Genomic DNA, 15,349 nt, shown 5'->3' with positions numbered 1-15,349 from the left:
TTATATTTTATATATATAATACTCTTTATATATATAAATATTGTAAAGTTATAATAGGTGGAAATAAATGTATTATAGAAACAAAATTATATAGAACCAAACAGATAATGATAATGTGGTTGAAAATTTTCACGATGATTTATGTGAAAAATACAAGTATTTTTATAAGCAATTATCAAAAGTAATATGGTTAACTATGATGCCAAAAGATGATGAGAGATTTCAAAAAGAGACTAAATGTGTTTTATGTGGCGATGTGTTTGTCAACGAGAAACTTGTAAGACATCATTCTCATAGTAGTGGTAAATTTATAGGAGCTGCACATGAAAATTGAAATTTAAATTGTAAACTTGTATTTTATATACCGGTTGTATTTCATAACCTAAGGAGTTACGACTTCCATCATATCGTATTGACGATGAACGAGTTGAAAGGTAAATTTTATGTTTCTTGTTTAGCAAACAATAGTGAGAAACATATCTATAACACTAAAGAATGAAATATCGTATCGATTTATATATTCATATCAATTTCTATCTTATAGTATTGATGAACTGGTTCAAAGTTTATTTGATGATAGTTGTGAACTGACATTTAAAGAAATAAAGACATTATTGTTTAAAATAACATACTCAGTTTCAAAACCGTATATACTAAAAAATCGCGATGAGAATAATAATGATAGAGCCGTGTTGAACCCGTTAATTAAAAAAAAGGCGTTTATCCATATACGTATATAAAATCGGCATTTGTTTTCGATGAAACATAACTACCGCCTATCGAAGCGTTTTATAACGATTTAAAGAGAAAAAACATCTCTGAATCGGATTATAAACACGCGGAAAACGTTTGGAATCGTTTTAAATTTAATACACTGTGAATAATGCGATTTATATATAAAATTGGACGTTATGCTATTGACTGATGTATTTGATAGTTTTCGTAATAAAATGATGGAAATAAACAATGTAGATCCTTATCATTATGTATCTGCTGCGCATTTATCATGGTTTGCCGACCTCAAGGCTACGAAAGTGCAATTAGAACTCGTTACAGATTTGATATGTATTTATTTTTTTTTATAAAAGGTATTCGCGGCGGCGTATTGATGATTCCAAATCGTTATGCTATGGCAAACGATCCAATTCATGATGAAATTTATGATAAAAATAATTAAATATTATGATATTAGATCTCTTGATGGAACTGTTACCTACAGACGAATTCAGATCGTGTGACGTAAATGAAATTAAATATTTGCTAAGCAATCTAAACGTGTGAGGTGATGCAGAGACGGGTTATGTTTTAGAAGTTGATCTATCATATCCTAACACCTACACGAATCGTATAGAGATTATCCAATCGCACCAGAAAAAAAATCCATTCCTTACTGGGAATGAACGGAGAAATCATACTACTGTATGATTTCTGCGTTTCTTAACGATGAAAAACGTGTACCGTGTAAAAAATTACTGTGTACTTTGGAAGTTAAACACAAATACGTTCCATATTACAGAATGTTAAAATTGCATCTTCAACAGGGTGTGGTGTTGTTGAAAATACATAGAGCCGTTTGTTTAAATTAGTATCCATGGTTGAAAGATTGTGTTGAGAAAAATTTCAATTCTTCGTGTTGTACAAAAGTTACAACATGATCATAAGACACGTGATCATAATTTTATCACGTTAGATCACAAACTGTATAAAGATTGTTTGTTTAATAAAAATGTTTCATATTCCACATAAAAATCATTACGGAGTTTTAATCATCATATTTACTCGATTGATCAATGTAAAAAGCTCTCTCTCCGTACGACGATAAAAGATTCGCGTTAGAAAACAATATAGGTATACTCCGACAGGGTCATGAAAAGATCGATGAATACATGGTGAAAAAAAGAAAAAAGAATAGTTTACATCGCGATCGAATTTTTAATTTTGTTTTGTTACAAATACTATAAATAGATTGTATTTTTTTTTTCAACTACAACGTGATGTACTAAATTTACACGAATCGTTGTCTAAATATATTCATCTTGATGAAGAGCATCATTACCGCGTGCAAACGCTACATCATGATAACTATGTCCGTTAGACATTTTTTTCAAACCCTTATAAATTATATAAAAATCTGTAGATTGATTAATTTCATTCAAATCTGATTGTGTAAGATTATTAAATCGTTGCGGTAAAAATATTTTCCCGAAACCTTCAGTTGATGGGATAACTGATTCACTATTTTTTGTATTTGTAAACTCCATTTTTTTTCAATTCTATATTTCCAATTGAGCTTCACTTCATTAATATTTTTAATGTTATTGCTATAATTTAAACTATTCAATTTCTCGAAAATATCACACATTTTTATAGATCTATATAAAAATGTAACAAAATATAAAATCAAAATTTTGTTGTTGTTAAAAATTATCGTTTTATTTATAAATTTAGAAATGAATTTAATCGACGTGTTACGAACAAATAAAAGACAACTATTGTACGGTATATTCTGGGATTTTAAACTAATTATTAGGTAAACTAATTATTAAATTATTATTTAAACTAACTATTATTATTAATTAAACTAATATAGGGGTTTTTAACGCGACAAAGTTATGTCAAAATGGTAGGAAAAGATTTAGAAATTGATAGCAAAATAAAGAATCAAAAAATTAATTGAATTTTATAATAATAAAGCCGAAGCTTTTCAGCTTGGCGAGGCTAGGATTTCCCTAGCCTCGGCTTTATATAATGTTAAAGGTGACAATAAAGATGAAACAACTCAAATCAAAAAGAAGAAGACCATATATTCTCTTCAACAATGTTATTTCAACAAACAACATTACTATATGAACAAACTCAATCTGTATATGAAGGTGAAGAACCCCTTAAATTTACAAAATATATAGATATTGTACCAGACACTCCATTTTCTTTAAACATAAGATACAATTACAAGTGAATATAAATAAGCTAAAACCATATTTAGAAATGTTAAAAACAGTTCCAAAAGTAAAAATGGATCATGTATATGGTGTGAAATATAAAAATACAGATATGAGCACATAAGGAAATAAAGAAATTAAATTTGTAGATTATAAAATTTATTTGGGAGATTTCATATATTTATCTACACCTGGTATTTTAGAGTTGTTATTTAATAAAAATCCAGGCCTAAAAAAAGTTCACACAACTGAAATGCAAACTTAAGGTGAAACAACTGTTGCGCACTTGACAGATGCCGGCACGGTAAAAACGAATAAATCTTTTAAATATAACAAAGTGATTAAAAAGCTTTTTCCTCTAAAACGAACAGATAGATTTGTTTCACCATATAAAACACCACATCTTTTAGCGGTAACGGACTACTGCATGCTCAATTTAATTAAAATCCAATCTATATACATTGGGATGATCCTAACGAATTGGTAGATAGATTGTATACACTTGTATGCGAATATGACGCTGGAAACAAGATCGTTTTGAATGAAATCATCCCCAATCATTAAAGAATAGAAAGACGTTGAATTCAAATAGACTATTTGATTTAGTTTATTATATATATTATATATATATATATATATATATATATATAGAAATTTCACGATTAAAATTAGGTCGTAAAAAACGAGGTAGAAAAGGAAAACAAGGACAACCGGGGATAAGGTTTTCATTAACACTAGGATATAAAAAGTCATAGACTGTGTAATGTATCTGTTCCGACTGATGATGATGATTTTGAATTTTAAACTAGCTAAACAAATGTTTAACGAATACGCAAACAATCTCCATGAAAGGTTTATAGGTTTAGAAAGATTAAATCAAGAGACTATGATGTAATCATTAAAACTTATATAGAGAATGAAAAACTGAAGGCTGAAGAAGGAACTATACAGTTTATGAAAGATGCATTCGAGCTGCTTAAAACAAAAATTGGAAAGCATATAGATGATGAGTTAAATGGTCGAGTTACAGAAGATCTCTTGAAAGCTAACATTAAGACACATGTAGAAAATGAGGTTAAATGTATGGTTACAGAAATGATTCGCGAAAACGAAAAGACAAAATTAAAAGAACTTCAAAAAACACAGTGTATTTTTATAGTTCAACCGGTTTAGCATAAATAAACGTGAAAAAATCTGGTTTTTATCCCAGGATCGTTTTTTAAATACATAAGAATCATTTAGATTTTTACATAAATAATGTATTTGAATGAAAATAAAATTTTTTTATATATAGGTATGAAGGTAAAGAAAAATAATATATAATACCGGTATTATATCTTCTATAGTGAATAAAGCTGTAGATTTATTACCATTTGAAGCTCATTTGCCGGGTTTCAATTATTGCGGTACCGGTACGAAATTAGATAAAAGATTGAAACTAGGTGATAAAGGCATTAATAAATTAGAGGAAGCTTGTGAGTGGCAAGATACAACGTTTCAAAATATTCGGATAATAAAACCAGATCTCAAGCTGATAAAGCACTTGTTGAAAGAGCTTGGAAACGCGTAACCGCGCCGAATAGCAGTTTGGCTAAGAGTGGCGGCTTTACGCAGTAACTAACGCAATGAAAGTTAAATCTAAATTTGGTGGTAGACTGAAACCGAAAAAGGGCGGTAGATTAAAATTAAAGAAAGGTGGTAGCGGTACTGCTAAGAAAACTAATAAAAAATAAATAATCGATTCAATACCGAAACGCGCTTTATACGATCATGAATTGATTGAGTACGCGAAACAGTTGAAAATTCCACATTTTAGAGGTGTTTTTATGCTGGACGCTTTACCAAAAAAGATTAGAAAAAATGAACGCGCTACAGTTAATTTAGACACTTCAAACAGTCGCAGTACGCACTGGGTTTGTTTTAAAAACCAATAAAAATATAGACTATTTTGATAGTATAGGTAATTTACACCCTTCCTATATAATTGAAGACGTATTTCGGTGGAGAATCTAATGTAACGACAATTTTAATAGACATCAAGCCGACGATAATGTAATTTGCGGGTGATTACTGTTCCAGGCGATAGTTTTCTGGAAAGCTTGTAGGTGAAAACGGAAAAAATCAACAACAGAATTTGTTAATTTTGCGGGTGCATTCTTATTCGAAGATACAGTATAATATTAACGCGCAAGAAGTAACTAGGACAAGAAATTCAGGAATCACATCGATTATGAAAAATGTTCTTTCAATTACAAGTTCTTTAATTTCATCATCTGAAAGAGCTGGATGGATTAAAGATAACAATAAATTAGATACGGATGATGATGGTAAATTTACTTTATGTATACCATTATCACTGTTGATGGGTTTCGCTGAAGATTATAAAAAATAATCATAAAAAATAGACAATGTCATACTGACTATTTGAACGCGATACATGCTACAGTTTGTGATCATAAATCTAAACTAGAATTAACAAAAATCGTATAGGTTGTACCGTACTTAAAAACCGCACCTGAATATCAATTGGAACTGGTTAACTTTAGAGAGAAAAATAAAGAGTGCATATGGTATTTAAAAATTGGAAACTTCATGAACATTCAGCAGTTCCTCAAACAAATTCTTTTATATGGAACATGACAACATCGTCACAATTAGGTAAACCGCGATATGTTATTGTAGGTTTTCAAACTGATAGCAAAGATAAAACTACAATAGACGCCTCAGAATTTGATTCGAGCAACGTGAAAAATATTAAAGTAATGATAAATTCATATCACTATCCGTATGAAGATTAAAAGGGATATCGTGTGATTGTGTATATGTTTATAGAGTTTAAAAAATCATATTATAAAAATAAATATCCTTTATATCTGATTGCTTGTTCGCGATAAAATGAATCTGTAAAAATAGGTGTTACTGATTTGAATATTAAAGTTGAAACCGAACAGAATTTCAAACCTAATACAATCGCGTATTGTTTATTAATATACGAAAATATAGTTACGTACTCGCCATTAACTGACAAAGCGTTAAAAAATCATAGTTCAAATCATGTTTTTATTTTTATGAATGACCTACATAGAGTAAGCGCGTTGTTAGATAATTTTTAATATTTTTTTTCGAACTTTTCTTCATTCTTGAATGTACGGAAGTTTTATTTAATGTAATGAAAAAATGGAGCATCTCAAACATATGTTTTACTGTGAATTTTTCAGTAAATCAAATATTTGAACATGTAAATTTAACGTAAACACACATTCATCATTGAAAGCAGCCGTTCTTTAATGTAATTTTATTTGATTCGAAATGTATTTTGAAGTTTTATTTAATGTATTAAATAAACCCGTAAAAAGAGACTTTTACATTCAACCGCCATTTTGACTGTTGGTTTTTTAATGATTTTTTTTTTTTTTGCGGAATACCTCAAAAGCATGTTTTACTACGAATTTTTCAGTCAATCCACTCTTTCACCGTGTAAATTCAACCGCAAACACACATTCATCACTGAACTCGTTCAACAATAAAAAAAATCAAATAAAGAACCAACAATCAAAATGGGGGTTAAATGTAAGGTTTTTATACTACTCATCGGGCCGGTAAGAGTTTTGTAACAAATTTTTATTTCTTTTGCTTATTATATGGAACGCTTAAGCATTGTTTATTATCTATTATGGTATATCTATTGTCTATTACATATATTTAACGTATTTTTTTTAAACAAAATTCTAAATTAATAACAGATTTTGATAATAAAAATGTAGTGTCTTACCTTTTTTGATATCGCTTTGTTAAAAACAGTTTTATTTATATTACAGAAATTTTTGTTTTTTGAGCGGAAGAAATGACATTTGTGAGACTCTTACCGTACTGTTTACAATTTCATTGTAATTTTTTTGGATTATATATTTACATCATAAAATTATAATTCCCAAAATATTCATCCTTGAACTGTCATAAATATTGGTGTAATCAGGTTGGTAAAAAATATGTTATGTTATTTTCCCCAGGAATTTAGTGATATTACCTCAAACTATCTGAGAACATGTAGCACACAAGCTCCATAGATAATTTTATGTTGATGAATTAACAGCAATTGTTTTATGTTTCATGTGAACAAAATATGTATCGAAATTATGAGTTTATTAACTTTTTCATTGAGAATATGATCAAATCCAAAATCGTTAGTTTCAGAATTTATATCCAATTTTATTAGATGGCACCATGATATTTGAAAGTAAGAAATATATTTATGAAATTCCACAATAAGAACTAAGGATTATTTTTAAAAAAGTATTAGTGAGTGATTAATGAGTATTAGTGTTGCATAAAGGAACAGAACTGGGGCATAATTTGTCGTCTTAATGAGAAAAAGTAGCAATACAATCTATTGGTTTTTACTACACAACTTGCAAATTAATTTATTGCAAAATTCTATTTGCTCCAGTCTATTTTATTACTGTGTTAAATATTGCTAAGCTTCAATATTTTTATAAAAATCAGTCACTATTTTTATTAACTATATTTTTGTGCTTCATAATGAGCCTTCATTAAAATAGAAACTTTAATTCTAAGATGTGGTATTTAATCATATATTTTATTAAGGGAATTCAATCCCTTAATAAAAAATAGTAAAAAATGATAACAATACATGTTTTTTTGCTTTTGACAAGTTTTATTTAAACATGGCAGCTGATTCAATACATACTATCTTCTTCAGAATTTATAAAGTCAGATTGGATTGGTCTAGTGGTGAAATCATCATCACAAATCAGCTGATTTCAAAGTTGATAGTTCTAAGGTTTCAAATCCTAGTAAAGACGGAATTTTTACAGAATTTTTACACGGATTTGAATACTAGATCGTGGATACCGGTGTTTTTTGGTGGTTGGGTTTCAATTAACTACCGTCTCAGGAATGGTCGACCTGAGACTGTACAAGATTACACTTCATTTACATTCATACATATAATCCTCATTCATCATCTGAAGTAATACCTTCGGTGGTTCAGGAGGTAAACGAAAGTTAAGTCAGATGTTACTTTTGTCAGCTGTAATGTTTAAATAAAACTGTGAAAATCAAAAAAAACATGTACTGTTTTCATTTTCGAATTTTTGATTATTGGATTTTCACCAAGTAAAGGCATTATCTATCGATTAAATAATAGAAGGAATAAGGACTAAATCCACACATTGATTGCATTTTTAAGCAGGTACTTCCTTCACTAGTAGGTGTCCACATATTAACTGAAAGGTCCCCCCCCAAGTTTGAAATTTGTAAGTTTATGACAATGATTACAGACACAATGATGAATATGTAATTTTGTAAATGCATGACAATTCTAATGAACATAAATAGTTTACTTAATTTAAGGAGATCAAGAAATGGGTAATTCATTTTACAAATTTAAACCAACTTAAAAAAACAGAAGGAATAGGTTTTAAATTCATCGCACCTATATATTTTTTATGTATGTTCACAATCTAAATTTTTTATCAGATTAAACAATTTCAATGATTATTTTTATTTCATATAGAAAGTTCTTGAGGAGATACTGTAATAATTTTTTTTTCTGAATAACTTAAATGGTAGGTTTAAAAAGAAAATTAAATTTCTGACATAAAGTTAATTTCCTTTATTTTGAAATTATCACCATTGGTTAGTAAGATAGGACAATAAAATTTAGTTTAACTTTATAGTTTTATCTTTGTTTTTAGTTATATTTTTCAAAAAATCTTTTCAAGAAAATTTGGGACAAATTACTTTGTAAATGCGGATAAAGCCTCTATACACATTTCCAGATTCTACTGAGTTTTAGTTCACACGCGTTAGTTAGTTCACTGTTGTTTCTGTTTACTTTTCGTTTGGGTTTCCCAAACGAGGTTTGAGGTTTGGGTTTCCCATTACCAGACTTCTAATGAACAGCATTTTTTCATAATAACAGTATCTTTTTTTATAGGCATATAAATATCTTCAATAAAAATAAAAAGTGAAATTAATTTTAAAAAGTTATACTAAAAATATTTTAACTAATATTTTTCACTATAAAAATTTGTAATTTTTTAAATCAGTACTAAGTTGCAGATTAGTTAGTTTTTAAGTTGATGCAGACTTCTAAACATCAAATATTTTTAATTGAAAAAGTATTATATTCTAATTTTTTATTTATTTTATGGATTTTTGAAGTTGGTTAAATATTTTTTTAAATTTACTTTTATTAAACTTGATGAATCTAACAATTTTTAGTAAATATTTTTCAAAAGCCTTTGTTTCACGATCTTATAAAAATTTTCTGTAGATGATTTAGCAATTAAATAATTTCAAAAATAAACTAGATCGCATTTTGGATCACATAATAATATTACAGAAAACCAGAAGTTATAATTGTAACCTTACCTGTAAAATAAGTAGAAACCAAAATTTTGCAACACTATTACTTCAGTAAAAGAAAACAATGGAATGATCAAGGCTGAATAGCAACATGAAATTTACAACCTGTATAATACATAAATATAAATTATTCAACAATTAATTTGCTAAAACTAACAATGATATAATGATTTGAAATCTACCAAGTTCAAGGTAAGTTGGATGTCAGCAGTTTTTATTCATGGGTCAAAGCTCTGAATTACCTTTCATAAGACATACAAATTAATTCATATTTTTGAATTAATTAATAATATACTGTTATAAAAACCTGACAACAAGTTGCAGCTTATAGTTTATATACTTGCCTAAAATAACATCTTATTTTAGCACATCAAGTAAAAAATTTAAAAGTAATAAAGTATAAATTGTTAAAAATAATTATATTTTTTAACAAACTTACAAAAAAAAGGCAGGAAGTTTTCTTACGTATATAAATATTCAACAAACCTTATTCTTAACCAAATAGATTTTTAACCAGTTCTGATTTTTTTTTAAATTTCATTAAAATTTTCACAGATAATATGTATGAATGGAGGAGGATTAAAAAAAAAAATTTCAAATTTTTTTATCTCTTGATTGACACAAGTTCTTAGTGTTAAATTAGTTTAACATAATAATAAATAACCACTTAAGTCTTTCTGATATTCAAAGTATTTTTATATAAAACTTCAACAGAATTAGTTTAAGGCAAAAAAACATTTCTGTATTCTACATGGCCTTTTCAATCTTGGTGGTAGTCTCTACATCTATTTTCTTAATTTTAATTACTTTTTACAGTTATTTTCTTTTTTTTAATTTTTTTTTTAATGGCTTCTTTTCTATAAAGGCACTGTTTTTTTTTTTTAAGCTTCCATATTTTATAGAAATGTTAAGCTATAAATTATGCAATAAAATAAGAATAAAAATAAAATAAAAAATAATTTTTAATTCTTTACTTTCTGATCTTGGTATCAAATTAGAAATTAGTTTGGTGTCAAGTATATACGTTATTAGTAATCGTTTTTAATGTGGTACCACCTTCAAAATATAAAATTAAACAAACATTTGAAAAAAAAGTTTAATTTTTAGAGGAATTGCAAAGAATTTGTAAATCGTCACAGCGCCTGGTCATGTTTATATATACTTGTACATGTAAAATTTTTTCGTCCGCTCTATTGGATGCAAATCTTAACTGATTTTGTAAAAGTTGTTGGGGTAATTTAAACCTATTGGGAATAGAGCCCTATTGATTTGCGAGCCAATCGATTAACAGGAACCGGAGTTAGAGCCAAAAACGGGTCTTTTTTATACATCTTCAGCCTTTTTCATTCCACTGTAAGAAATTTTTAAACAACTTTGATGAAACCAGTTGATGATGTAAACCTAGTAGAAATACAGTCCTATTGATTTTAAAGCGAATCGGTTCCTTTGAACTGATTCGAAGGCAAAAAACAGGATTTTGAGTATGTTATCAAGGTTAACTAAAACCATTCGAATTTTTGACCCACTTACTGTGACAAAGTTTTTAAACATTTTTATTACACTTAAATGGTTTTTATTTTAATTTTTTTAAAGTTTATTCTATTGCTGTAAAAAATAAGTTTTTATTATCTGCAATATCTTATTATTTCCTTTATCTAAAATTTATCTATAATTATGGCTGTTTAGGGTGACTAATATCCATAATTGCAGGCTTCTTATAATAAATGAGGATAACTGCTAACAAAATGATAATTGTTTATTTATTGCAATTAAAAAGTGTTGGAATGCTGAACGTGTTAATAGTAAGTATCAAAATCTTTCAGTCAGAAATTCTGGCTATAAGAAGCGGGTGGTCTTTGCTGAGATATGGACAATCTGTTAGTCCGCATTAACAAATACTTCTCCTTACGTAGTTCGGCATACATTGATTTCTATAAAGTAATTAATGATAAGAAATCTTTGATCAACGTCCGAAATGAGGTTAACTACTGCTTCAAATGAGATATATTATCCAAATGTGTAAACGGATGGCATCCTCTGCGGTTAATTTAGCGATGAAATGAGCGATTAGATGATGGCACAACGTTTTGGAAGAGAAATATGACTTTAGCATGGTTAAATTTCCAGCTGAAATTTAAAAAGGCAGAAATTAACTGAATCTATAAAGGAAAATTTCCAAAAAAGGATAAGCAAAGATAGCGGTTGGCGCTTGAAAGGCTTCCATTGGAGGGATCTAAAAGTATCCCGATACGATCCTACCTATGCCGGTTGCAACACAGACCTGGAAAGGTAGAGTAATAAACGTGCAAATTAATAAGGAAATAAATAAAGATAAATGATTTTCACTGTCAAATCTCGCGTCCCTTACGACCCAACGGGTAATACACACTATAGAGACACTTGGCTGCAAAAGTACAAACATGTATTGAACATGTAGGGCTCAGTTCACGATATAGATAGATTAGAGCAGTAGAACCCGGATTTCACAATATTTGTGTATTGTTACGATAGTTGGCACTTATGATTACAAACTAGGCGATAAAATAATGTCAAAAGATAAATTTCGAGCTACAGGGGTGTACAACCTCGTTAAACAAACGTAAGTCTGTCAACCGTAATGCAAAATATATCGAAAATTTATTAATGCTGAGCAGTTTATCTACACAATGCAGGCATTTCACATTGATAAATACAAAACACGGAAAAAACTACCTATTCAAACTGTTGAGTGGAGTGAAAAAATAACCAGTGAGTTCGAATACTTTCCCTTCTGCCTCCATAGATTCTACTCCAATAATCAGTGCGAAAATATAAAAGCCAAAAGGGGCAAGCGAGTTAGAAGAGATGAAATAGAATTTACAAACTACACCCTCCAACTACGCGTTCCGTTGCGATATATTTTACATTATATGGAAAATAGCTACCTATATATATATATATATATAGGTAGCTATATATATATATATATATAGTAACCTATATATATAGGTTACTATATATAGCTTTACTGAAATAGCTTACTATAGCTGATAGAATTTTACTGCTGACAAAAATAAGAAATCTTAAAACCAAAGACTTATGCTCAACAAGATCGTGTTTTTACATAGATAAAAGAAGTAACGTAATCGAAAAGTTTTTATTGGTATTTGGAATGAAAAAGGCGAATTGGAACCGCTAAGATTACAAAATAAAAGCTTTACGTTTACAGATAATTAGCGCAGAAATTATTATAATCAAAATGAATGCGTACTCTGCAGCCTCGGTTTGCAGAATGATTATGTGGTCGTCATTGTCATATAACAGGGAAACTTATAGGGCGAGCGCACCACTGCAAACGCCCGGTCATTATACCAGTGGTAGCCCACAATCTCACCAAATTCGGCATGCATCATCTCGTTCGTAAGCTTTACGTATTTAAAGATGTAGCCGCAACTAAATGTACGGCGACCAACGAAGAACATGTGACTTCCATACGAATCTCTATGTTTATGATTGAAATTTTTTTTCTTCTTACGTCCACCAGTATCTCATGTAAACTACCCTATCGTGATATACAAAATCATGTCCCTTATCATTTACCCGAAATCAAAAGTTAAATTACTAAAGAATAATATCGGCCAGCCTGAAGAAAATATCCCATCAGAAGGGTAGAACTAACTCGTGTTGAAAAACATAAACTCTACCACGTTAAGAAGGTTGTGGAAATCAAAACTAAAATTCAAAGTAGGCGATCACGTGCGCATAAGCAAGTATGAATGTGATTTTTTTTTTTTATAAAGGATATTTACCCGATTGGACCGATCAAATATTTAAGATACACTTTCTAAACACTGAACCAGACCATTCCACCTACGAACTTAGCGATAGATTAGATGAACCGATGTCCGGAAGATTATACAAAAATGAATTTAAAAAAACAAAATACCCGGAAAATCCTGATTAGATAAGATTGTACGCCTTAAGGGTAACAAGGTGGTGGTTAAATGACTTGGCATGGATAACGCGTATAACTCATGGGTCGATAAATTTAAGCTTATAAATATAATATAGAAGGTTCAATGATAAAGTTAACGAAACAAAAGCGAAAAATAAGCATACCCGATTTCGATACGTTTATTAATGGTTCTGGTATAAAGAATAGACACGGACTTTCATTGCCAAACACAATACGATCGATCGTATGCTACAGTTCAGTTTGCGGTAAAACTAAGATCGAGTTCAGTTTATGTTTATCTTAAGATAAACTGTTAACACATTTCACATAATATTATATATTAGATAACATAAATGGAGAAAAAAAATTGAAGTCACTCAGAAATATTTCTTTATCATTTTTTAACATATAGTGTGTTCTCCCCCTCTAGTTATGTGAGAGGGGACGAATGAGGGAGAGAGTACGGTGTAAAAGTGTGGGGAAGAGAGAAAGACTGTAGATTATTTATGCATAATTTTTTGACTTTAATCAAAGGTCATCCAGAAAAAAAATATGTATAAAACTAGCATTTCAGTAGTGCAATGATAATCAATACAAGATTCTTGTTCCAATACAACTACGCTTCTGACAGATCAAAATATGATTATAAGTAGTTTAAAAATAATACTAAGTCTATTAATAATAAAAATCGTTTACGCAACTAAAATTTCAACACCACAAGGTGAAGTTGAAGGTATAATTAAGAAAACCGTAACTGGATATGAAATTGAAGCTTTCCTTGGAATACCTTTTGCAAAACCACCCGTAGGCCAGCTCAGATTTAAGGTAAGTTTTAATTATTTAAATTTTAGGTAGACATGGCTGAGGTAAACCGGAGCTATTCAAAAGTTGCGAATGCAATATAGTAGTGCCGCAAGACTTAAAAATGTAAAAAATCTCGGAACCCAGATCTTCTAAATGGATTGTAACAAAATTATTTGGAATATGTTCCTAAGCGCATTTGAAAAAAGTTTACCTATTAAAATTTTCCGCTTTTAGTTTGTAATAAATTTTTTTGCAAAATATGAAAAAAATGTGTATGTCGATGTTTAATTGACTTTATGTTTTACATTTTTTTTAGTAAGTATGTAAAATAATTATTTTGTCCGAAAAATATATAAAATAAAAATATATATATATAAATATAAATAAATTACAAAAGAAAATTATTCGACCAATTTTTAGCGTTATAATTGTGCCTTGCAGACAGAGAACCTTAAATGTTGGCTGAATTTTAGGTGGACTTCTGAAAGTCGCTGAAGCTTTGTATAACTTTGCTTCTTTATATGAACTACAAAAACCCAATGTTTAACGTATATCTATTACTTTTTTGAACCAAATTTTCGATGAAGCATGACAGATAAAGAAACATGTAATGGTGATACGAAAGATCATGGTTGTACTGCAGAAATAATAGCGCGAGCTATTGAAGTAAGTTTATTATCATATTTACGCAGATTTTCCGGCTTGCCCCGTTTATCCGTTAAAATTATTTCAGATAACATGAAACGTAATCTGGAATAAATTCGTCAACACTCAGAAACATTTTGTCACTTGCCGGGTAAATTTCGTTATTGTAAACTTGGGATCGGATATCTCTTCGAATAATCTCACCAGCAGCTTTTAATATTCTTTTTTTCCGCTTCCTCATCGTCCGGTTTTTTGTTATACCAAGTACTAGATAAAATTTCATACGAGACATTTGTAAAACACATAATTGTATTTGAACAAAATTTACTGGAAAATAGTATATTGTCACCATAATGATTTGTTAATCTTGTCTTTATTGTTTTCTCATCCGAAATATGCTGTATTGTTAAAATACTTTTCAATTCTGGTAATGAGAATTGGCAATCATCGTTTTCTTCAATGTATTTATACATTTTTTTCATTGCTGCATCAACTTGTAAAACTTGGGGATGGACTTTTTTTATCATTAACTATTTTTGTGGAATTTTGTAACGAAGTGCAAGTATAAGAAATTTGTCTTTAATGAAATCTAACTTTTAAAGCAGAAAAATACATTTTATAATGTTATAAATAA

The 15,349-nt window shown here is 29.1% G+C and overlaps 2 protein-coding genes across 2 annotated transcripts in view; one reads left to right on the top strand and one right to left on the bottom strand.

Moving 5' to 3' along the window:
* Nucleotides 1-9,374, bottom strand: part of LOC142317914 (fatty acid synthase-like) — a 75,487-nt gene extending 66,113 nt beyond the window's left edge. The window contains exon 1 of the mRNA XM_075354453.1: nt 9,339-9,374. The gene's annotated coding sequence lies outside the window, so the exon portion shown is untranslated. The remainder of the gene's footprint in view (nt 1-9,338) is intronic.
* Nucleotides 9,375-13,993: 4,619 nt separating this feature from the next.
* The window catches only part of LOC142318417 (esterase E4-like), a 42,849-nt gene continuing 41,493 nt past the window's right edge, over nt 13,994-15,349 (top strand). Inside the window, exon 1 of the mRNA XM_075355002.1 lies at nt 13,994-14,091. The gene's annotated coding sequence lies outside the window, so the exon portion shown is untranslated. The remainder of the gene's footprint in view (nt 14,092-15,349) is intronic.

The sequence above is a fragment of the Lycorma delicatula genome, chromosome 1, assembly GCF_047948215.1.
Source record: "Lycorma delicatula isolate Av1 chromosome 1, ASM4794821v1, whole genome shotgun sequence".
Taxonomy (NCBI): domain Eukaryota; kingdom Metazoa; phylum Arthropoda; class Insecta; order Hemiptera; family Fulgoridae; genus Lycorma; species Lycorma delicatula.
Note: the sequence above shows the minus strand (reverse complement) of the source record. Positions and strands in the feature narration are given on the sequence as shown.